At 42.4% G+C, this 25,141-nt stretch overlaps 1 protein-coding gene and 1 non-coding gene across 2 annotated transcripts in view; both read right to left on the reverse strand.

Annotated features, from left to right (window-relative positions):
• The window catches only part of LOC126249028 (uncharacterized), a 1,135,715-nt gene that overhangs the window by 1,068,631 nt on the left and 41,943 nt on the right, over nt 1–25,141 (reverse strand). The window lies entirely within an intron of this gene.
• Trnas-gga (transfer RNA serine (anticodon GGA)) lies at nt 22,086–22,169 on the reverse strand. The gene is given in 2 exon segments: nt 22,086–22,120; nt 22,130–22,169. It is a non-coding gene; the product is annotated as a tRNA-Ser (tRNA).

The following is a 25,141-nucleotide window of genomic DNA, read 5'->3' on the forward strand; positions in this document are numbered from 1 at the left end:
TACTTTGGTTTTCCACTGGTCACGTTTCGCGATATCTTACTACGACATCGACCCTGTGAAATTGTTTGGATAAATAGCATATATTTTAGTAAACATTAGAGTCGTTTCGTAACCAGTGACGTGAGTAATATTAATTTGTACGACGACGTGCTGAAAAATATAATCTCCAAATATTTTATGTGAAAATTCTTAACGATTCTTCATTAAAACAAACATTATTAACATTCCACAACATTATTCCTCTTGTCTACATATCTGTAGCCCTCTGCCCCTAGAAGGCTCCGAATTCTAACATTTATCATGGTGGTGTGTAGCGTAACTATATCGGTGTGTGATAAACAGCCTGTTGTAATCAAGTTCGATTTAGAAGGTTTCGTCCACAATGGAGCGTCCACTCTTTCAGAATCACAATGCCAGAAAACACACGAATGCCGCAACATCTGCTACAACCCGCCTTGGGTTCACTGTCATCGATCATCATCCATGTAGTCCCGACTTGCCCATATCCGATAGTCGTACATTTGCTAAACTTAAAGAATACCTTCGATGACTTCCGTTTGATGATGATGCAGCTGTGCAAGCAGAGGTGAGGTTCTGGCTTTGTCAATAAAATCATTCTACAGTGACGATATCAACAAACTGGTCACTCGTTGGGAGAAATGTTTGTTGCCAGGATGACTAGGTTGAGAACTAAATATATGGACGCAGAGAATAAAGAGGCAAAATATTAATAACGTTTGTTTTATTTAAAAAGCCTTAAAACTTTTCAAATAAAAAATTCGGAAGCATCACATCTCGGCCAGCTGAAGTGGCCGAGCGGTTCTAGGCGCTTCAGTCTGGAACCGCGCGACCACTACGGTCGCAGGTTAGAATCCTGCCTCGGGCATGGATGTGTGTGATATTCTTAGGTTAGTTAGGTTTAAGTAGTTCTAAGTTCTAGGGGACTGATAACCTTAGATGTTAAGTCCCATAGTGCTCAGAACCATCACATTTCAGCACGCCCTCGTGTTTACACTATATTTAACCAATGTCACAAAATGGGTAATTACACATCAGTAATTTTCCCTGTGGAATGGGAGATATCTTCAAGCACAAAATAATATCAGTTTGCTTTTACTTTTTTTTTGTTATTATATATTACCTCCCGTAACTGATTACAAATAGATGTTTGAATATTAGTATTGCTCCGCAGTTAAAGCTTTGGTGTATTGGAGCCATGTTGTCAGTTTATAGTCTTGTTGGTAGTTTACTCTTGTTTTCAAAGCCTGACTGAAGTTTAACTGCATAAAAGGATCAAGCACACTGCGAAATATGTTAGTGTTTGTGTGAAAATAAAGTCCCCTGCGTTTACACACCTTTGCCGTAACTAATTTTTACGCATTCACCATCGGTAAAGAATATTATTTGTTGTTTCTGTATATAAAATAGATATACGTTTATATACAGGTATGTATAATAGGGAGTCATCAATACGCAATCATGTGGCACATTGATAGTGTTTTTCTGTCTGATGGTTCTTCATACAAACTAATGAAGTTGCACCACCCTTTCTTTCAAACTTCATAGCCAAACTGTATATTAAAAAGGCAGACATGAATTAGACTTGAGGATGAAAACACGACAAATAAAAGTAACTGACACTCACTCTGATGTTGTTCCGCTTGTAAGGACAAGGTTAGAGCAGAGTGTTCATACTGGGTCGAGGGTTTTGTTGTAGAAAGCTACTTTGCTGCTCTTGTCGTGTCTGCGGGATTCCGACGCTGTGTCGCGCCGCAGTATAAGGAGATTGCCTGCCGCGCTCGTTTGTTCTGCCTTCGCTCGCGGGTAAGTGGCCCTGCCCTCTCAAAGTGTATTCGCGGCGGAGGCGTCCTCAAAAATTCCTGACTGAAGCACCGCCCGCGATGAGCGCACAAGTAATAGAGCTGCTCAAATCTTGAGCGACACTCTCACAAAGCGATGGACGCTATGCGGCATATATATAGCGGCGTTTATCTTATATTTCTGTCATATACATACGATTACAGTAGTTTTCTGTTGCCTTCTACAATATTACTTGGTGACGATCTCAAAATGACAAAAAGATTACCAAACAATCGGTTATATAGTTTTCCTAGTCATCTGCTTCGAAGATAAATTATGTTTTCTGAGGGTACACCTAACGAGTCTTAGGCGGTCCTTTGCGTTCTCACAACAATATTTACGTGACCTATATCACTGACGTCGGTTTGCAGTAGGGTTTTAGAGCATATATTGTATTCAAATATTATGAATCACCTCGAAGGGAACGATCTATTGATACGTAATCAGTATGGTTTCAGAAAACATCGTTCTTGTGCAACGCAGCTAGCTCTTTATTCGCACGAAGTAATGGTCGCTATCGATAGGGGATCTGAAGTTGATTCCGTATTTCTAGATTTCCGGAAAGCTTTTGACACCGTTCCACACAAGCGACTTCTAATCAAGCTGCGGGTCTATGGGGTATCGTCTCAGTTGTGCGACAGGATTCGTGATTTCCTGTCAGGAAGGTCGCAGTTCGTAGTAATAGACGGCAAATCATCAAGTAAAATTGAAGTGATATTAGGTGTTCCCCAGGGAAGCGTCCTGGGACCTCTGCTGTTCCTGATCTATATAAATGACCTGGGCGACAATCTGAGTAGTTCTCTTAGGTTGTTCGCAGATGGTGCTGTAATTTACCGTCTAGTAAGGTCGTCCGAAGACCAGTATCAGTTGCAAAGCGATTTTGAAAAGATTGCTGTATGGTGCGGCAGGTGGCAGATGACGCTAAATGACGAAAAGTGTGAGGTGATCCACATGAGATCCAAAAGAAATCCGTTGGAATTCGATTACTCGATAAATAGTACAATTCTCAAGGCTGTCAATTCAACTAAGTACCTGGCTGTTAAAATTACGAACAACTTCAGTTGGAAAGACCACATAGATAATATTGTGGGGAAGGCGAGCAAAGGTAGCGTTTCATTGGCAAGACACTTAGAAGATGCTACAAGTCCACTGAAGAGACAGATTACACTACACTCGTTCGTCCTCTGTTAGAGTATTGCTGCGCGGTGTGGGATCCTTACCAGGTGGGATTGACGGAGGGCATCTAAAGGGTGCAAAAAAGGGCAGCTCGTTTTGTATTATCACGTAATAGGGGAGAGAGTGTGGCAGATATGATACGCGAGTTGGGATGGAAGTCATTAAAGCAAAGACGTTTTTCGTCGCAGCGAGATCTATTTACGAAATTTCAGTCACCAACTTTCTCTTCCGCATGAGAAAATATTTTGTTGAGCCCAACCTACATAGGTAGGAATGATCATCAAAATAAAATAAGAGAAATCAGAGCTCGAACAGAAAGGTTTAGGTGTTCGTTTTTCCCGCACGCTGTTCGGGAGTGGAATGGTAGAGAGATAGTATATGATTGTGGTTCGATGAACCCTCTGCCATGCACTTAAATGTGAATTACAGAGTAATCATGTAGATGTAGATGTAAATGGTTCTGTCTACCTTCCTCGATATTTTATGGCTATGACAGAATGAGATGGTGTAGTCAAGAATACAGAATATTAATGCCAGTCTACGCGTATTGGATGACTTTTTCTATGCCGAAGATCAGCAGTAAACGTTTACTCCAAGCGTTTTCCAATGATGTGATTTGCTTGTGAACCTCCGGTCCCATTGTCAGTAGCCTCGGACTGCTAACGATGTTTCCCGTTAGGTCACATCTGTTTTTGTGAACACTGACTGTCCTACAATAACATATTTCTATTAGGCTGAGCGACTTTTTACCGGAGTCCTTTTCATTAATTTCCTTTACGTAACACGAAAAATGAGGCTTCACAACGTATAGAATCTTAAACCCCAGCCTTTCTTTATTTTGCCAGAATAGCTGGGTTCGTTACAGAATGATTTCCTGGCATTTTAAGGCGGATTGTTTGAGGAAATGAATATACCTTTCATAAAAGACTCAAAAAATATATTTTGTGTCAAATATCGATTCATGGAAGCTTACTATGGTCAAGGCCGCATGTTGCCCTCAACCTAAAAAGGAACCGCTGTGTTAACCGGCATTGAGAGCGTATTTAATGATGTAGAATATCTTGAATGAATCGCAATTAGTGATGCTGGACTGTTCCGTATTATAACATTACGGAGGCCAGTGAGAAGAAAGATCGTTAGACAAACGTGCACTCAGCGTTGTAATTGCTGATATTAAGTTTTCTGACGGTATGAACGTGTGTCCCGTACTAGAATTTGAACCTGGGCCTTTGAACTTCTCTGACAAGGCCGTTTCAGTCTGACATTTCATATCTCCTGCAATTTCTAGGTCAGCCATGATGTAGCAAGAGTTAACATTATGTGGCAAATAATGTGGTGCAGAAGACTTTCTCCTTCCACCCGGAATCAGCAGAATGTTCGCCGACAAATGTCTAGATCCGTATTCGAGTAACGGTTAGAACACTCTTATTTTAGGTTACGTATATAAATTTGCAGAACTTACAGTTTTGCTCGTCGATTCGTGAGTTATCGTCTGCGTTATGTTTTAAGTGAGATTTTGCTGAAATTCACTCAAAAAAATGTAATTTCACACGGCTACACTCCTTACGATGTGTGTGAAATTTCACCATTCATACATGTGGTATCTCAGTTTTGAAGATCCACTACGAAATTCTGCCGCAATTTTACGAGACGACCTTCTCAGAAGGCCAACATACAACGGAACTAAGTGGGAGCTCCGAAGCAAATATTCTGGGCACAGCCATCCAATTAGCTGCCTCGTGGTAGTAGCGAGGTGGATACGAGGTACAAGTGGGTTGAATATTAATTTGTCTCGCAGAGCATACTTGCATTCGTTTGGTGAGTATTGTGTTTTAGACGCCAAGTAAAGCACTCTGAAATCCTACATAGTACTCCATAATTCCTCTGGGCAAGTAGTTTCCTGCAGAATTATCTGCCGTTCATTTCCGCACATTAGATACAAAAGTCTTTTGGTGTCCTCTTTGAAGAATAAGTACTTGACGTTCTCCTGATACGTCACACAGGGAAAACATCAGTACGTCTAGAAAGTACGAACACACATAATATTTGTGAGTAAATTACTAGTTAAGCGCTTTGACAGTTTCCTGGGAAGAGTCATCTGAAAACGCGGTTTGTATTCAGAAACACGACTAAAGCGTTCTCGTTTAGGTTAATGAATCACTGTTACTAAACGTCCTTCACAGTCCCCAAAACAGTGACTCATATAGATGCCGTGACTGTGTAGAGAATCTTTCATAGATGTGGAAACACCCTTCTAAAACAAAAACCGGAGGCTAAACAGAAAATAAATGTCAAGTAGTATGTTATGAGAAAGTTGTAAAATCTGTGAGACTTTGCTACAACCGTGGCTGTGATTTTGTAAGCCACCAATTTAGATGCTGCTGGAATAGACGGTTTTAGTCCAGATTGCGTGTCATCTATTCTGCAGACTGAATCGAACGATCTGTACAGTCCTCGGTGAGATGTAAGAACTTCATCCTGTAAGGGTGCCATTTTTATGTGATGAAAATTCTCATTATTTATGTACTGCAGTTTACTGTGACATGCAGTAAATAGTGCGCTCTGCGCTATTAACTGAACGATGCCAGAACGGCGGTAGATATTGCCGTTTGCAATCGACCAGCTTCCGGTTTAGATGCGACAGAGCGCATTTGACGGAATTTCGTGAGAAGTTTCAACACCGCACTTTGGGTACTGGGTAGCCTTTCAGAGTAGCGTTGGTTGAAACCCTCTGCGGTAGCACGGGTTCTATCTCCTGATTTCACGACTATTTCAATGCGTTCGGCTTGTGTTAGCGTCATCAGATTACACGTCACTTGTAAGGAAGAAGCGTAGGTTATGACTTGGAAATGAATAAGTTTTGCTCAAATGAAAGGCTTTATTGGGTTTCTCGTAAGTTCCTCTATCTGTTTCGTAAGTCACATTTCCTGCTTTCTTCCGGAAAATTAAAGTTGCACAAATAATGGTGGCTTTCAAAATGGCTGTCATATCCGTAGCCTCTCCCATCTTATATTACTTCACTTTGAATTTTTGTTTATCCACCTGAATATGTTTTACAAGGGTGGTTTCGCAATTGTGAAACGCTAGACAACTGATTCGTATTCGAAAAGAACGGAGTTCAAATGTCCCTTGGAATCTTTGATTATAATTTTCCGTGCTTTCTTTAAATCACTTAAGGTGAATGCTGGGATAGTATCTTATAGAGGACCTTGCCTGATTCCTATGCCTATTCGTTTAGCCCGACGTCATGGTATTTTAAGGTCGAGTCGTCATTCATCCCTTACTAATGTTTAAAAGAGGACAAGCTATTTCGAGAACATTTTTCCACACCAGCGACTTATCATTTTTCGCACTCGCCCCCCCCCCTCCTCCCCTCTGCCCACACCTAGCGTATTTTCCCTCGTACACTTTCACGCGTGTAAGATTTCTCTGTTAACTGTGGTACGCTCTGTACACAAATCTTGCACTGGCACCACCCTCAGCTTGGCGCCTCAGCCGGCCTTCACTAACAGCGATCCGGCCGGTATAGAAGTCTTTGTAACCACTCTCAGGCTGGCGCTCAAGGCGGCGACTTGTGTTGCTTGAGCCTTAACACTTTATCTTAAACATGAAAATATGTATACCACTGGTCTGAAATATGTTAATTACTTCACGTACAGCAAGCAGTTGACTTCATTGGGGTTCAAATAGTAACGATAGTTTCTTTCTTCAGTACGAATATCAGTTTTATTTTCTAAGTAGGTAAGTTTGGGCTATCAGCGAACAAGCGAATAATTGTATCAACGTTTACTGATGGCTTTTGAGGCACTTGTCTTCAGAGCTCTTATCGTGTTCAGCTAGCATTTGTCACTTGTGCATTTACTCCTCTGATATCTACTCATATGAATGACTGTAACTTATTCACAGCAACATTCCTTACATTGTAGAGTACAAAAGCAATACGGGAGTCGTTTCTATGCATATTTACAGCTAGTTTCCTTCCTCGTTCGTACACGTAAACAAATAGAAAGTCGTGAATACAGTTCCAAGTTACATCCTGTTTTACTGATTATATGCTGTGAAATAATTCTTCTAATGAAGAATGAACATTGCTGGTATTACTGTTTTACAAATTATCTGTAAGATGTTAGCCGCTGAGGTAATGTTCAAATGGTTCAAATGGCTCTGAGCACTCTGGGACTCAACTGCTGAGGTCATTAGTCCCCTAGAACTTAGAACTAGTTAAACCTAACTAACCTAAGGACATCACAAACATCCATGCCCGAGGCAGGATTCGAACCTGCGACCGTAGCGGTCTTGCGGTTCCAGACTGCAGCGCCTTTAACCGCACGGCCACTTCGGCCGGCTGAGGTAATGTGAATTACTTGCTCTGACAGTGCACATGTACGATAATTACTGAAAATGTCGAACAGATGAGGCAGGTAGGGTACACTGTTTTCCTGTGCTTGAAGAATCATTTCATGAATATCGTGAAACTGGGTGATAGTGAATTGTCTGCTAATGCGGATTTATATGCATGAGCTCAGGTTGGTTCTGAACCCCAGTTCTTTGGAAGACGTCTTCCTCCTGAGGGAATACTTTTGCTAACAGAAGTTGACATTGCTAATTTCAAGCCAATTTTTTCAAACTTTTAGCAATGATTTTATCATCCTGATGCATTGCTATGAATATTTTCCATCTCATAATTAGTGACAGACTTCGATGTACATATTAAACTGAATAGTTCTAAGCCCGTCAGGTTACACGAGAGTGCTGATACGCTGCTTCCTAGACTCCTGTCGGCGCGCCGGCCCCAGATCGAATCCTCCCGGCGGATTACCGACGTAGGCTGGTGTGCCGGCCAGCCTGTATGTGGTTCTCAGACAGTTTTCCTCATCCCACTAGGTGAATACCGGCCTGGTCCCCACGTTTCGCCTCAGTTACACGACTCGCAGACATCTGACCACGTTCGCACTATTCATGGAGTACACTAGATGCAGACATCTGGGGTACACTAATTCCGCCCCCGGGGGGGGGGGGGGATGGAGGGGGGGATAGGGGGGGGGGTACGCGGTAGCGGCAGGAACAGCGTCTGGCCACCCCTTAAAATTAACCTCGCCAAATCCGTTCCTAACTGTGCCAACCCTGCACAACTACAGGATAAGGCACTAGCAAAAGAAGAAGATTAAATTGAGTAGATCTGTAGATTACTATTCCCAAAGAGTACATACTGACATATATTTCGTTATGAAGGTGGACAAAACATTTTGTCACTTAAAGAGTTAAACCTGCCTTGTAGGCTTTATACTCGTCTCCCTTGCACTTCGAAGTGCACGTTGACAGTATGGTAGGACCGCTGTAAACTTTAGGCAGTTTTGCAATCTGTGAGTTGCTCAAGCATTTATCAATCTAATATCTCGTGTTAAAATAATGAATATGATTATTTTTTGAACATAATGAACCATTTACAATGTGAAACATCATTCTGCTGGTCAAATTTGATACTAAATCTAACATCTAACGGCATTTGAATAAGTACTGTGACGCACTAAAGGGCAATGTGATGAATGGCCGCATTAAAACACCACAGATCTAAAATATGAAGAAAACAGAATTATCGGTCACTGAAATGATTTAAAACGTAGTGACTGAAATAAATTATTGTGAATTTTACGACGAAAGGAAATTTGCAACCTATAGATAAAGGTCAGACAATGAGATATTTTTCTTAGTTCTCACATTTCTGAAATCAAGATTAATTCTTGTTTATTAAAGTTCAAAACCATTTGAGAATGTATCATGGATTTGAACTATGACACGAATTTCGCAACAATGTAAAATTTTTTGCGTTAATATTTACTTGTGGTATGTATCTGTCTCCTGTCCTTTCGTGCATTTTCCAAGGAATTAATATGTGGTGTGTGTATGCTATTTAGTTATTCTCCCACTCATGTGCTTCTGTGTGCTAGTCGGCACTTCTCTTTATCCAAATATATTGCCCCTTACATGGATACTTCACCAGTTTGAACTTATACACTGAGATGGCAGAGATCATGGGATAGCGATATGGATGTGCACAGATGGCGGTAGTATCACGTACACAAGGTATAAAAGGGCAGTGCACTGGCTGAGCTGTCGTTAGGACTCAGGTATCATGTGAAAAGGGTTCTGACGTGATTATGCCAGATTTACAGACGTGGAGCGCGGAATGGCGGTTGGAGCTAGACGCACGGGATATTACATTTCGGGAGTCGATAGCGAATTCAATATTCTGAGACCCACCTCTCATCACGGACAACGCAGTGGCCGACGGCCTCGGCTTAACTACGGAGACCAGAGGAGTTTCGGTAGAGTTTTCAATACTAAATGACAAGCAACACTGCGTTAATTAACAGTAGAAGTCAATGTTGAATGAACGACGAACGTATTCGTTAGGATAATGAGGCAACATGAGCCGTTAATGACCTATGGTAGTAGACGATCGAAGCGAGTGCCTTTGCTAACAGCACAACATCAGCTGCAGCGCCTCTTCTGGACTCCTGACCATATCGTAATGACCATAGACAACTGGGAAACATTGGCGTGGTCAGAAAAGTCCCGATTTCAGTTGATCAGAGTTGCTGGTAGTGTTCGAGCGTGGCGCAATTCGTACGAAGCCATATGCCCAAGTTAGCAACATGGCACTGTGCAAGCTGGTGGTGTCTCTATAATGGTGTGGGCCGTGTTTAAATGGAATGGACTGGGTCCTCTGGTCCAACTGAACCGATCACTGACTGGAAATGGCTATGTTCGGCTACTTGGAGACCATCTGCAACCATTCATCGACTTCACATTCCTATAACAATGCACGATGTCACCGGGCAACAACTGTTCACGTGGGGTTAGAAGAAAATTCTGGACAATTGGAGCGGATGATCTGGCCACCCAGATCGACGGACCTGAATCCTATGGAACATTTATAGGACATAATTGAGAGGTAAGTTAGTGTACAACATCCTGCACTGGTATTATTATGACAATTACGGACAGCCGTAGATGCAGCATGGCTCAATATTTCTGCACAAGGCTTCCAACGACTTTTTGAGTCCATGCCGCACAGATTTGCTGCACTATGTTGTCCAAAATGAGGTAAGACACGATATTAGGTGGTATCCCATGACCTGTCATCTCAGTGTGTTTGTTTCTGTCATGAACATTACATTCACCCTACAAGGGCCTGCTTCAAACTTTGTAAGCATTTTAAATAAAACAAACGTGGTTAACAGTCTACGTCTTTATTCTTCAGGTCTACGTATTTATTTCTCAATAGAGTGACCCTAGCGACGAACACATTTCTCCTAACGAAACACCAGTTTGTTGATGCTGTCACTGTAGAATGATTTTGTTGACGGAGCCACAACCTCACCTCTGCCTGCACCGCTCCAGAACTATTAAAGGTAAGGTATTTTTTAATGTTTTGTACAAATGAAAGTGGAATGGACCAAGCGTCGGGACTTCATGGAGGATGATAGATGATTGTGAACCTAAGGCACCGGCTTATTGCTGCTCTGGTGTGTGTTTTAGCATTATCATGATAAAGGAGTTGGTGCTCCACGTGTGAACGAACGCTTCGCTTTCGAAACTCTATTATAACATGCTATTATAGCCGACATTGTTACGTTACACACCATCACGTTACACGCCTGAATTCACTACCCTCCAGCGGGAGAGGGCTGCAAATATGTAAACATAAAGAATAAAGATGTATAATGTTAATTACGTTTGCGTTATTTAAAAATATTTTGAATTCGGAGACATCGTTTTTCAGCACGTCATCGTCCCAGCACCAGACATGAATCTACAACTAGACAAAGTTGTGTATATCTCACTGATTAAGTGTACATATTTTAAATAAACTTATTAATGTGATATCTTTTTGTAAATGTGGAGCTGTCTTTATTAGCCACCTCAGCTGTCGACACAAGAAACCTTTACACACTCGTGTGGCGCGTTTGTCACTCGCTCACCATCGCTCCAGCCGCCTAATGCCCGAACGCGGAGTACTGTACAACAGAGTTATTGAGAGGTTCGTATTTGCCAGCTGCTAATAATCGATAGCCCATTGGTCACTGCGTCAAAGTGTGCGGTTTCTAGCCTATAGCTTGTCCTAGAAATCTATTTTCTTTGAACGATTAACAAATAAAGTGTAAAATAATGAGATGAATAAATGTTTCACCGAGGAAGTAACAGAGCACTGTTTAGTTATTAACATCACTGTTGTGTGTTATTTTCCTAGAACTGAAGAGCTGACACCATTAACGTGCAGGAATTCCGTTGTTCTGCAACGTAAACGGCATGATTAAATTGTAAATGGAATATCGTTAATTCCATTTCATAAAAATTCTTCTGTTTCTTAGGTTTATTCATTTTACTACCGGCGCATTTACATGGAATATTTAAAATAATATTGAACAAATTATCGCTTGAGATTCAAATCTTACGTACTCATTTCACGGAAACGACGTGTTCTCTAACAAGATTTAAAAACATGTTCGGCAGACGTGTTCCTTTTCCTCTAACGTGCCCTAGCCATCAACACCCTGGTTGTCACTCCTCTGTATAGTAATTCACGCTTGGGCATTAGGCGGCTGCAGTGGGGCAGAGCGAATGACAAACAACAACTGCTCTCAAATGTTTAAACTCTGTACTTTCTGAAGGTTCTAACTACGTACGCGCGAGATAGAATGCTAGAGCTAATATCTTAAAAGTGTGCTTAAAAACCGAGCGAGGTGGTGCAGTGGTTAGCACACTGGACTCGCATTTCGGAGGACGACGTGTCAAACCAGTCTCCCGCCATCCTGATTTAGGTTTTCCGTGATTTCCCTAAATCGTTTCAGACAAATGGTTCCTTTGAAAGGGCACGGCTGATTTCCTTCCCTATCTTTCAATAATCAAAGCTTGTGCTCCGTCTGTAATGACCTCGTTGTCGACGGGACGTTAAACACTAATATCCTCCTCTCCTTAAAACATGTGGTCAACTTGACCATGTTTTCTTGTTGCTCAAATTCTGAATACTGTATTAACTGATCAAATGTCTGTCATTTCAGCTTAGTTTGGTATTTTATGTATAAACTAATATCAGTACTTTTCGAAAGACTGAACGTTGTGAGGTCAAATATACATCGCCACAGTAATTCTCAAATTTCTTTCATATGTCATTTTGCACCCGACTTAGAATGAAAATTTCCACAAAAATTCTAATAGCTCTAACTTGATTCTGAGAGTAGCGGGCGTATGAACAAACGACTTACAACAACCTTCTAAAAACCCAGGTTCTCCGTGTAATAGATGATACTTTCTTTGTCCATTACTTGTGAACATATCCCGATCACCTAAAACATTATGAACATCTATCTAATAGCCGGGATGACCATATACGGCACGGTTGGCAGCGATGACGCGTCGTAGCATGCAAGCAATGAGGCCTTCGTAGCTCGCTGGACGGCGTTGGCATCACATCTGCACACGCAAGTAACCTAAACTCTGTAAATTCCGGAGAGGAAGGCGATGAGCACTGACGCCACGTTCAGTCACATCCCACATATGTCGATCCAGTTTAGATCTGGCGATCTGGGTGGGGGTGGGGGGGGGGGGGGCAACGCATCAATTGGAACTCGCCACTCCTTGCTTTATGACATGGCACCTTATCTTTCGAAAGGTGTCACTGCCGTCGGGAATAAGATCGTTATGAAGATGTTTAGGTGGTCTGAAACCAGTGTAGGATACTCCTTAGCCATCACAGTACCTCGCACGAGCTCCACTGGTCCCATGGATGGCTACGTGAATGATCCGCAGAGCATAATATGGCCACCGCCAACTCGTATCCGCCCCGCAGTACAGGTGTCAAAGAGCTGTTGCCCTGGAAGAAGATAGATTCACGCCCCTCCGTCGGCATGATGAAGAAAAAATCGGGATTTATCAGATCACGCAACGCTCTGCCACTGCGCCAACGTCCAGTGCTGATGGACACGTGCCCACTTTAGTCGTACTCTGACCAGCATTAAAGTCTGATGACAGATCCGCCACAGTTCACCGCCTGTCCTGTTAGGCCAGTATTCCCAGCCTACGGCAACCGATATCTGTAATGGGGGGTGGCCAACCAACCCCACGACGTGGTTTCACCCACGAATTGAGCACACTCATCATAGCACTCCTCGAACACCCGACAAGTCGTGCCGTTTCCGTACTGCTCGTGCCGAGCCTCCGGGCCGTCACAAACTGCCCTCAGTCCAACTCAGATAAATCGCGCGCCTTCCCCTTTCAAATAGTTCAAATGGCTCTGTGCACTATGGGACCTAAAATCTGAAGTTATCAGTCCCCTAGAACTTACAACTACTTAAACCTAACTAACCTAAGAACCTCACACACATCCATATCCGAGGCAGGATTCGAACCTGCAACCGTAGCAGACGCACGGTTTCTGACTGAAGCGCCTAGAACCACTCGGCCACAGAGGCCAGCCGCCTTCCCCATTCTACACACGAACAGCATGCTCATGATACTACATGTACCATGCGTGTGTATCACTAGTAGTCATCCGTCACCTGTCGCCTGGACAGGTTTATACTGATAGTAGGTCGGTGATCATAATGTTCTGGCTGACCAATGACATGTTGAACGTAAAGCTGTTATGACAGAACAGAATAAAATCCTTTATTTGTTTCCGATAACGTATTTTTTTCGGAGCTTGTAAACGGTGACGGCGAAAGTTTAAAAAGCACAGTTTCTCAAGTGAAGATAAAATCCTGCAAATAAGACAAACTGTGATAGAAAAACAACTGTAGCTTAAGAAACAGAAAACCAGAGAACCATGACGTGGAGTAACAAGAATGAAAATAAAAAATCGAAGGATTAAGCTGTTATTCAGCGAAACATGTCTGCGTCAGAGAAAGAGAGCACTGTGTTTGCTAAAGGCGGATCCCATACAAAACCTAATTTATATTTCATTTTATAGGTTTCCAACAATTTTTATCACCCGAAAGGGATGTCACGTAAGACGCCAAACTACGAGTATTCAGTTCACTGTGGCGACAATGAGTGCTCTCACCTCAGTGCGGGAGCTGCTTTTAATTCAAGTGTGTTTCAACAAGTGTTTTAATGACCAACATCAATAAACAGCAGAATTATTTCGAAGTTCAGGTAAGTTCTGAAAAGTGCGATACATTATCCCCTCGCGTTTTGAGCAGGCTTGCCTGACCATGTTTCTGGCATGGTAAGTCCGACAAAGTACTGTGAAATTCAAGATTACAAAGTTCTTCGCATGGAAAACACAAATTTTAACAAAGTTAAGAGCGTCTGACAGCATACTTCGAACGAGAAGACTTTCGTCTTAATTATCAGATGGTAAACGAACGAGAAGAGATACAGAGAGGAAATAAAGATCGCGAGAAAGCAGAAGCCGGAATTTAGTGTAGCGACCCGTAGTCCCTGTACAGAAATCTACTTCCGGCCGGAGCTGTAATGCTAGAAGCGAGGTTATACTATGATCTTTAAAAGCGTGTCGAGAACGAAAAATAACACTTTGCAGTTCACGACCGCGTAAACGTCGCTTCACAGACTTCAAGCCTCGGTAAAGACACAATATTCCATCAAACACAAATATCCGGAACGGATCCGCAAGCGCACTCAGCATCGCGTCCGGTGAATATCGAATTGCTTCAGAGCTGAGGGTTCCCTCGCCATATCACCGCCCTCGGACGCGCTGACTCAGCACATGCAATATGAAACCTAGGCGTCCCTAACAGCATCGATTGCCTTCACGTGTATGGATTTCGCTATCCCGATGACGTTCTGGAGAGATATAATAGCAGCTTGACATCCGGGCTCAAGAAATCGAATGAACATTATTTGCTGTATAAGAATATCATGCTGTTTGTGTCACAATATGACGGACATTCACAGAGGAGTTATGGAATTTCACTTCAGAAAAAACGAAAACAATGAAACTAAAACAATGAAAATTGGGAGCTGTAAGAACCAACTAAGAGCGCAAGGTCAGGTTTTAAAGGTTTATCAGGCCACATGGAAACTTAACTTATCACTATTTTTATCTGGGAAATGCTAGTTATTAGTGATGCACCAGAACGGAGAAAAAATTTAATGACAACATCCTTCTATTAGTTGGCAAGTTAAATTGAACTTCTACTGAGAGAGGCAGATATGCAGATACGCAGAAGAATTAATGTTACGAGATTATTTTGACATATGCCGGTCACGGAGGAAATTAAATAAACAGTTAGGTCGATGATAAATTAAGTCTCACTTGGGTATTGTGCAGTCCTAAAGTATGGACTGCACACCGCTCAGCGCAGCGCCGCGAAACGGCGTCAAGAGGACGCTGACCCGAAGGCCAGCGGAAAGAGCGGGCAGCGCCACACCTTCAGGAAGACAGAATTAAGCGTCCCCTTGATTTAAACAGCCGCCCATCGCTGGTTGGCCCAGTTCGACTTCGAGAGCTTGGGTTGGGTTAGGTTGTTTTGGGGGAAGAGACCAAACAGCGAGGTCATCGGTCTCATCGGATTAGGGAAGGAAGTCGGCCGTGCCCTTTGAAAGGAACCATCCCAGCATTTGCCAGGAGCGATTTAGGGAAATGACGGAAAACCTAAATCAGGATGGCCGGACGCGCGATTAAACCGTCGTCCTTCCGAACGCGAGTCCAGTGTGCTACCACTGCGCCACCTCGCTCGGTCGACTTCGAGAGCATCAGTACTGAGTAATAGGAAGACGTTACTTTGCCAGCGTTATGCGAGTAGGAATAGCGAGTAAAATACTTGAATGTAGGAACCACAGGAACCATGAAATGATAAGTTTCTTTTCTTTTTAGAAATAAAGTGTCTTTTAATCGAGTTTTGTACAGATGATTTTGTATTTCTGACACCGGCCATCGCAACACCTCTCCTTCTTGTATGTGTTGGTGCTGACCCCCACAGTAGCTGACCAACGGATATGATGAAATATGAAATATAATTGTCAAGATCACTGCATCAAAAGCTCACCCGACAAAATTAGTATCATCCTAGGTGCTGTGTAGCGCTTTAGATGATTCACATGTAGCCTCTAATTGAGAAAAGTGTAACGATGATCTCTCCATTGTCGAAAGATTCCGGACTATCCTTCCATTTTATGTTCTGGAGGGGACTGCCAATGGGAAGCTGGCCATGACAAAAAAACTGAACACCAAACGAAAGGTTTACATTTTTCGAGTCGGAGGGTGGAATCTCAGAAGCGTGAATGTGATAGGGAAACCACGAAATCTGAAAACGGAAATACCTAGGCTCAGTCTAGGTCTAAGGCGCTACGGTCATGGACTGTGTGGCTGGTCCCGGCGGAGGTTCGAGTCCTCCCTCGGGCATGGGTGTGTATGTGTTTGTCTTTAGGATAATTTAGGTTAAGTGGTGTGTAAGCTTAGGGACTGATGACCTTAGCAGTTAAGTCCCATAAGATTTCACACACATTTGAACATTGAACATTTGCTCAGTCTAGATGTAGTGCGCGTCAGTAAAGTGAAACTGAAATAAGATTTCTGATCAGAATAACATACAGTAACAGCAGCAGCAACAGAAAATGACACAACGGGAGTAGGATTATCCATGAATAGGAAGGTAGGGCAGAGTGAAGTACTGTGAACAGCAGTTCAGTGATGGGATTACTCGCATCAGAACTGTCAGAAAATCAACGCCAGTAACCGTTGTTCTCGCATACGTGCTTACCCTACAATTAGATGATGAAGACAGAGAGAAGGTATATGAGGAAATTGAAATTGTAACCAAGAACTTGAAACGAGATAAAAACCTGTTGTACATGGACGAATGGAAAGCAGTAGCACGGGTAGCAGGGAAAGAAACAGCAGATGTAGGTACGGTAGAATACAGGCTCGGTGGTAAAAATGAGACAGGAGAACGACTAATTGTGTTCTACAGTAAATTTCAGCTAGTAATACCGAATACTTTGCTCAAAACTCACAAGATGAGGAGGTATATTTGGAAAGGGCCTGGACGCACTGGAAGGTTAAACCTGGCTTAAGAGGTTCCGAATTGAGGTATGAGAGTGTAAGGCGCACTCAGGAGAAAATATAGATTCAGATTATAATGTAATGCCGGCCTTTGTGGTCGAGCGGTTCTAGGCGCTTCAGTCCGGAACCGCGCTGCCGCTACGGTCGCAGGTTCGAATCCTGCCTTAGGCACGGATGTGTGTGATGTCCTTAGGTTAAGTTAGGTTTGAGTAGTTCTTAGGGGACTGATGACCTCAGCTGTTGAGTCCCATAGTGCTTAGAGCCTTTTAAACCATTTATAATGTAGTAATCGTGAATAGTAAACAGTATCGAAAGATGTGGGACACTGAAGAACTTGGAACGATGAGGCAGGTTTAAATTTTCATAGACTGCAGATACAGAATACCATAACAAGCTGTTCACTTGAAAGGAATATACATGTCTAAGAAGTGGAGTCACAGAAGTTGGATGGAGAAATGTAAGAGCAAGGAAGGTAACTGCGATAAAACTTTCGGTAACAGAAAAAACTCCTCCGTTAATCGAAGAAAGAAGGAAGTAGAGAAATGTTAAGGGAGAGACAGGAGTATGGCAATATAAAAATGTTAACATTAAAATAAATAGGCAATTAAGAGAAGTCAAGGCAGAAAGAATGCAGAAAAAGTTCTGAGATATCGAAACGGAAGTGGTTGTGGGAAGGACTGCTACGGCTTACAGAAAAGTCAAAACAGCCTTCTGTAAAGTTAAAACCAAATGCGTCAATATTAGGATTCCAGCGTCAAAAGCAGAGAGGGGATGTAGAATGGTAGGTAGAATGAGGTCCCTGCGAGTGGAAGCGACTGTCTGATCACGTTATGTGGAGTTAAAGCTTAACTGGACTTCAGAAGATTTGAAATGGAATTTAGTGGTCGGCACGGACAACATTACTAAGCAATTTCTACATCCATTCCTCAAGTGACAAACGAACTCCTATTCAAGATGGTTCGTAGAGTCTATTAGTCTGCAGCCATACCATCAGACCTTCAAAATAATATCCACCACACAATCCCGAAAATAGCAGGGCCAGATACGTGCGAGAAGTATCGCATAATCAGCTTAACATGTCATGCATTCAATTTGCTGACAACAAAAATATAGAGATAAATTTAAAAGAAAATCTTATATCGAAGAAGGAATGACGGCAAAAGTAAAGGTTCAGGAATGGGATTAAAATTCGGTGGGAAAAGATGTCGGTGTTACGATTCACCAACGACGTATCTATCCTCAGTGAAAGATGGTAAGAATGTAGAATCTGTTGAATAGAATGATGAGTCAAATAAGCATACACCGTGGATTGAGAGTAAGCAGAAGGAAAATGAAAGTAACGAGGAGAAGCAGAAATGAAATAACCGATATACGTAAGAGTTTAGACTATGAAGTAGAAGAAATGAATGTATACTACCACCCTGTAAGCAAAATAACACATGACGAACGAATCGAGGAGAGCGTAAAAAGCAGATGCAAATGCAGAATGGCACCTGGACAACAGAAGAGTACTATACCAAAACTCGGCCTTAATTTGAGGTATATTTCTCTGAAACTGTACATGCAGAGCAGCTTGCATTTATCGCGAATCTCTTGCCCAACGTAAAGTCCCGAGCGACTGGAAAAAAGTGCAGGTGATGCCTGTATATAAGAAGGGTAGAAGGACGGATCCTCAAAATTACAGACCAATATCCTTAACATCGGTTTGTTGCAGGATTCTCGAACATATTCTCAGTTCAAATATCATGAATTTCCTTGAGATAGAGAAGTTGATGTCCATGCTTCAGCACGGCTTTAGAAAGCATCGCTCCTGCGAAACGCAACTCCCCCTTTTTTCACATGATATCTTGCGAACCATGGATGAAGGGTATCAGACGGATGGCATATTCCTTGACTTCCGGAAAGCGTTCGACTCGGTGTCCCACTGCAGACTCCTATGGTACGAGCATATGGGATTGGTTCCCAAATATGTGAGTGGCTCGAAGACTTCTTAAGTAATAGAACCCAGTACGTTGTCCTCGATGGTGAGTGTTGATCGGATTTGAGAGTATCATCTGGACTGCCCCAGGGAAGTGTGGTAGGTCCGCTGTTGTTTTCTATCTACATAAATGATCTTTTGGATAGGGTGGATAGCAATGTGCGGTTGCTTGCTGATGATGCTGTGGTGTACAGGAAGATGTCGTCGTTGAGTGACTGTAGGAGGGCAAAAGATGACTTGGACAGGCTTTGTGATTGGTGTAAAGAATGGCAGCTAACTCTAAATATAGATAAATGTAAATTAATGCAGATGAATAGGAAAAAGAATCCCGTAATGTTTGAATACTCCATTAGTAGAGTAGCGCTTGACACGGTCGCGTCGATTAAATATTTGGGCGTAACATTGCAGAGCGGTATGAAGTGGGACAAGCATGTAATGGCAGTTGTCGGGAGGAAGGCGAATAGTCGTCTTCGGTTCATTGATAGAATTTTGGGAAGATGTGGTTCGTCTGTAAACGAGACCGCCCATAAATCACTAATACGACCTATTCTTGAGTACTGCTCGAGCGTTTGGGATCCCTATCAGGTCGGATTGAGGGAGGACATAGAAGCAATTTAGAGGCGGGTTGCTAGATTTCTTACTGTTAGGTTTGATCATCACGCGAGAGTTACGGAAGTGCTTCAGGAACTCGGGTGGGAGTTTCTGGAGGAAAGGAGGCGTTCTTTTCGTGAATCGCTACTGAGGAAATTTAGAGAACCAGCATTTGAGGTTGACTGCAGCACAATTTTACTGCCGCCAACTTATATTTCGCGCAAAGACCACAAAGATAAGATAAGAGAGATTAGGGCTCGTAAAGAGGCATATAGGCAGTCATTTTTCCCTCGTTCTGTTTGGGAGTGGAACAGGGAGAGAAGATGCTAGTTGTGCCACGAGGTACCCTCCGCCACGCACCGTATGATGGATTGCGGAGTATGTATGTAGATGTAGATGTAGATGAAAGTTTTATGAAATTGAAGCACGGACTGTGGCAAAATCATAAACGAGCATAATCAAAGTATTCTAAATATGGTAGTGAAAATAAAATATACTCATAAAATGAGAAATGAGGAAGTTTCCCCAAGAATTAGCGAGGGAAGGAAATTATAGTAAAGACTGAAAGACGAAAATACAGAATAATAGGGCATGTTTTAAGCCATCGCAGAATAATTTTAATGGTACTTGGGGAAGTTGTAGAGCAGGCTTGGTCAGCATTTGCGCTCCCAGAGCGCCCCGTCTGCAGAGAGCTCCGTCTTCCCCATCCACTGCGTTATTCCGACTAGGTGTGTGAGTGAGACGACTATATGATGAAAGCTACACACGCGAAAAACTGTGGAAGACATGTTTGCACAGTGCGACTACTTCTAAGAGGCGAGTACTGCAGCACACTTTTCTAAGCAGGATTTTATCACCAGCGTTTATTTTTAGCTTCTGTTCATCCACAGCAATGAATTTATTACTTAATTAAGTAAGTATATTAGATAGTGGTAATACGGTGAGCACAACAATCAAAACCTTCACTGTAGGCATTTAACAATAAGCTGTGTTGTTCATAAATTGATACACGTTACCATTTTGAATAAGTAATATATCTGGACCTATGGTTTGTGATACAGTCAAACGCACGGACTTAAGCTGGATAAAGTCTGTTAAACCGGAACATTCGCGCAACATTGTCAGTTTCCTAACAAAAACAAAAAAAACATTTCTCACTATTCACAACGGAAATATATTTAAAAAATTCATTTACTTATAATAACAAACTCGAACAGTCTATAATATGCGAATTCTTGTTGATGGTGATGCTGTCCTTTAAGGAATTTTGTTTGGAAGATTACACAGGATGGAATTACCGAACGAGGTAGCTCAGTACTTAGCATTCTGGATTCTCATTCTGCAGGGCGACCCGTCCCATTAAGATTTAGATGTACCGTGATTTCCATAAATCACTGCAGTCAAATGCTGATTGATAAGGTCACGGTCGATTTCCTTCACAATCCTTCGTAATCGGAGCTTGTGCTCTGTCTCTAATGACCGCGCTGTCGACGGGACGTTAAACTCTAATCTTGCTTCCTTGCAGGTAGAATTGGCAATCAACGCTTGTGTGCGACACACTTGTGGTGTTCGTGTCTCGCCTGCCTACAAACATTTATCGTGGCTATGAGTAAATAATCGTAGTGGCTTACTTGTCTTCTACCCTACGCTTCGGTGTGAACTGCATGGAAAACTACACGTTCCCTGAAAAGCAAAATTTTCTCTTTTCCACTACATAGCGCAGCCGTCTTCACAAAATAATTTGTTGTATCAGGGATCCTGTTTGGGATCCTAAAAATTTCAGATGGATTATCCTCCTTTGCAATATCAAACACAGTTCGTGCCCCAGCTATCACAATATTTACCTATTCCACACTCTAGTCGACAGCTCACTATATTGAACCTCTTCCCTCTGTCTCCTTTCCCATCTACTTCTGTACAGAGTCCTCTATTAGAGTAATCTGGTCTTTCTTCACAGTTCCTTTCACCATCGTTTCAATTTCTCCTCGGGCTTTACCTTCCTGCGTCTGTTGATGTTGAACGTGTTGTCGGAGGCGCTAAACTAAGTAACGTTATTATAATTCAGTATTTTGTCATTATCACTCATTATTATTGTTTATGTTGCCAATAATAAATATCCTCATAGCAGTATTCCGCACATATACATTTTTGAGGCATAATATGCTTGCTAAACAATAATTTTGTTATATTTACTGGCCTAGTGCGTGGCCCGATGTAACAGAAGACGTGAAGGTCGTAATCTGGTCAGACTGAATAAAGCAAGCATAAATAAAAATGAAATAATATAACATGGTATATCGAATGCCATTTAAGAATATCTAACCGTTCATGCGAGCAAAAAAATGGTTCAAATGGCTCTGAGCACTATGGGACATAACTTCTAAGGTCATCAGTACCCTAGAACTTAGAACTACTTAAACCTAACTAACCTAAGGACATCACACACATCCATGCCCGAGGCAGGATTCGAACCTGCGACCGCAGCAGTCGCGCGGTTCCAGGCTGTAGCGCCTTTAACCGCTTGGCCACTCCGGCCGGCTCATGCGAGCACATACTCCTTAACTATATAAAAGTGTGTACTATGACACCGAAGAAACATTTATGTTTCGGGTAGGATTGACGGTTGGTAGAGTGTGGTGGTGGTGATTAGTGTTTAACGTCCCGTCGACAACGAGGTCATTAGAGACGGAGCGCAAGCTCGGGTTAGGGAAGGATTGGGAAGGAAATCGGCCGTGCCCTTTCAAAGGAACCATCCCGGCATTTGCCTGAGGTAGAGTGTGTAGCGTTATGATCAGAACTTCTCTATGTATACTATATATACTGTATGTACGCAAGCTGACATCGAGTAACTTTAATTGTAACGATTGTCATTTTCTAATTTGAAGGCACTGTAAGTCTCACTTGCTTCCTTTATGGTGTAGCATTAACCACGAATAGTAACACACGTATCTGCTCTTGTGTTAGTCTGATGAGTCATTTAGTTATGAAGACGAGATTTAGGTGGAGATACATCGCTTATAGATCTCTATCAATATTCAGAGGCGTTTTTTTTGTAGAATTTAAGCTTGAATATGTATTCTGTAAGTTGCGAGATAATGTTATCACCTATCCTGTTCACTACATCATTTACATTAAAATGCACGGATTACACAATAACACTTTTGTTTTTGCGAATAGAACACTTTTAAATCAGCTGACATGTTTAGTGGCCGGCCGGTGTGGCCGTGCGGTTCTAGGCGCTCCAGTCTGGAACCGCGTGACCGCTACGGGCGCAGGTTCGAATCCTGCCTCGGGCATGGATGTGTGTGATGTCCTTAGGTTAGTTAGGTTTAATTAGTTCTAAGTTCTAGGCGACTGATGACCTCAGAAGTTAAGTCGCATAGTGCTCAGAAAGATTTGAACCATGTTTAGTGGTAGGTAATTAATGTGTACTAAGGAAAGCTACGGACTCATAAGAGAGACCTGTGACATCTTCACAGCAGCCAGTCACATCCAGATCTGTTCCCTGTTCACAAGACTACAATCTACTGTTTCCTATTTTGTAGACTCGAAACGAATAACGAATGCAAGGGCTTTACACAGATACAAATAAACTGCCTTTTTCTCCTGATATATCTTTTCCGAAGTTAATTTACAACAAATTATGTGTACTCCAATGCGTTACTAACTCTGTTAATCATTGCCTTGCCTTGCTATTAGACACCTGTACTTAACGGTGACGTAGGGTTGAAACGCAAGCATCAGTGTGATTCTTCTGATAGGTCTGATGCGTTGCGACACGAACACCTCTCCTGTGCCAAACTGTTCGTCTCAGAGTAGCCCTTACAATTATTTGTTTTCCCCTTAAGTGTTTACCCTCAGCAGCAGGCCTGGGCAAACAGTGCCACGCGAGCGCGAGAGCTCCGACCGCCTACCTGCCGAGCGCTCCGATGTGTGGTTCACAACATCGTACCTAAGTTGGCTACCTGTACGGGAAATAGTTATCCGTCTACTTTGGCTCAGGCAGCGGACGTTTAATTATAACTATTCGTGTACAAGTAGAGGCCTAAATCCTTACTAAGAAGTTTTTCGAAGATTTTCGAGAAAACTGATTAACAGAGTAGTAGCATATCGGAGTACACGTAATTTGTAGTTGGGCTTGTAGATTAACTTCTGAAAAAAGACATTAATACTAAAATGCAATTTATTCATATTCGTGTAAAACACTTGCAATGTTTACTTGTATCACGTCTAAAACATAGGAAACAATAGTCTGTCGTCTCGCGAACAGCTAACAGATTTGAATATGACTGCCTACTGTCAACAAGAGGGTGTGCATTTAGTATAGTTCCGGTTAGTGAACAGAATTAGAACTTACTGAAAATGTGGCCATATTTGTGCCTTTACGCAGGTCGTCACTGCCGAGGACTCACCTCGTCCTCTTAACGGAACAAAAACGACGGATGCTAGAGTACCACTTATAAGTATAACACAACCTTTACTGTGTAGAATATACATATTTAGTCAAGTGGGCAACGTCGGAAGATTCATGACGTTGTCCTCAGATAATGCGGTTATTTATAAAAAGGTAGCAACACCAGTATAGAAAGACCTGCAGAGAATTGATGCCCGCTGCAAGGACTGGCAGATAACGTTCAACATAAATGAATGTAACGTACTGTACATAAATAGATTAACTGGCGAAATATCACTGGAAACAGAAACGATCTTCTGGACCGACATACAGTGGAGTGGTCACATAAAACATAATGGAGGAAAAGAAGTGCAAGGTTGAGGCCGGCCGCGATGGTCTCGCGGTTCTAGGCGCGCAGTCCGGAACCGTGCGACTGCTACGGTCACAGGTTCGAATCCTGCCTCGGGCACGGATGTTTGTGATGTCCTTAGGTTAGTTAGGTTTAAGTAGTTCTAAGTTCTAGGGGACTAATGACCACAGCAGTTGAGTCCCATAGTACTCAGAGCCATTTGAACCATTTTGCAAGGTTGAGATTCATTTGAAGAATCATAAGGAACTGTAATTCATCCGTTGGCAGAAGTGATCCACAAAACACTTGTTCGACCGATTCTTAAGAACTTCTCATCAATCTGGGACCCTTACCAATTTGAATGAGTAGAACAGATAGACAAAATCCAACGAAGAACTACGAGCGTCGTCACGGGTTCGTTTAGCCTGCGCGAGAGCCTTACAGAGATGTTCAAGAATCTCTTACGTGTCAGATGCTACAAGGGAGACATGGGCATCACTAAGATGTTTACTACTGAATTTCTGAGAGAGTACGTTCCGGGAAGAATCGGGGAACGTTTCACACGCTTCCACAAACGTCTCACGAAATGACCACGACGCTACGATCATAGATATTATAGCTAATATGAAGATATTTAGCAACAATTATTCTTCTCACGCACCATTCATGAATGGGACAGGGTAGGAGAAAACAGATAGTGATACTAGAAGCATCCTACACCACGCACTGTAAGGTGGCTTGCGAAGTATAATGTACGAGGGGCAT

This window comes from Schistocerca nitens, chromosome 3 (assembly GCF_023898315.1).
Source record: "Schistocerca nitens isolate TAMUIC-IGC-003100 chromosome 3, iqSchNite1.1, whole genome shotgun sequence".
NCBI classification, from domain to species: Eukaryota; Metazoa; Arthropoda; class Insecta; order Orthoptera; family Acrididae; genus Schistocerca; species Schistocerca nitens.